This window comes from Capsaspora owczarzaki (assembly GCF_000151315.2).
Source record: "Capsaspora owczarzaki ATCC 30864 unplaced genomic scaffold supercont2.13, whole genome shotgun sequence".
NCBI classification, from domain to species: domain Eukaryota; class Filasterea; order Ministeriida; family Capsasporidae; genus Capsaspora; species Capsaspora owczarzaki.
This window is the reverse complement of record NW_011887304.1, coordinates 930435-931239: the sequence shown is the minus strand read 5'-3', so window position 1 is coordinate 931239 and position 805 is coordinate 930435.

The following is an 805-nucleotide window of genomic DNA, read 5'->3' as shown; positions in this document are numbered from 1 at the left end:
AACCGCCGATGAAATCAAGGTTCCAGGTGCCACGCCCCACGCAAGCTGACGAGGCTGCTTGAGGCTCTGCGAGACTCGGGCGTGGAAGAGATTCTGAGCAGGGAAGTCACGGAGCCGGACGACTATCCCTGGCGCTCGACAACGACGAGGGCTGGTAGCACACTGCTACACGAAGTGCTGGCAGTGAAGAACACTAGCGAAGGCACCATGCTTCTGCTACGACGTCATGGCTGGTCAGACAACAACATCATCGCACCCTTCCTCACGACGAGTTGGACCAAGCTAACCGCCACAAGACCGCTGCTCACGGTGAAATGGGTCTCACACAGCGCAAAGAAAACCCTGCTTGCCAACGGCAGGTGGAAGCCCCAGGCAACCGATACGTACTTTGTCGGCTATGGGTTTGACGTGTGGATCGACCCGAGCGTGCTGATGCTTCATGGGCAAGGCCTCACACCACTACCAGTCGTGCACAAGGATACAACACTCAAGGCCATCCGCAAGCATTTGACAGCCACCCCCGAGCCCTCGCGCGCACTGCTCGAATGGGACAGGATCATTGACTGGAACTGGAGCGATATGAAGGCTGTGCTCAACACCAACCTGGTCACACGCAAGCAGGGTTTCACTGGTGTGGCGGATCGCACACCAAACCGAGTGGACGGGTGAGCAACAGCTTAGAGCCGACATCGAGGAGGGGCAAAACCAAGCAGAGACCTTGATGCAGAGAGCGTTAGGCACTTACGCTTGCCCGCACTGCCGACGAGAACGCTCGCCCACCGAGACTTGGATCCACCTGATTTAC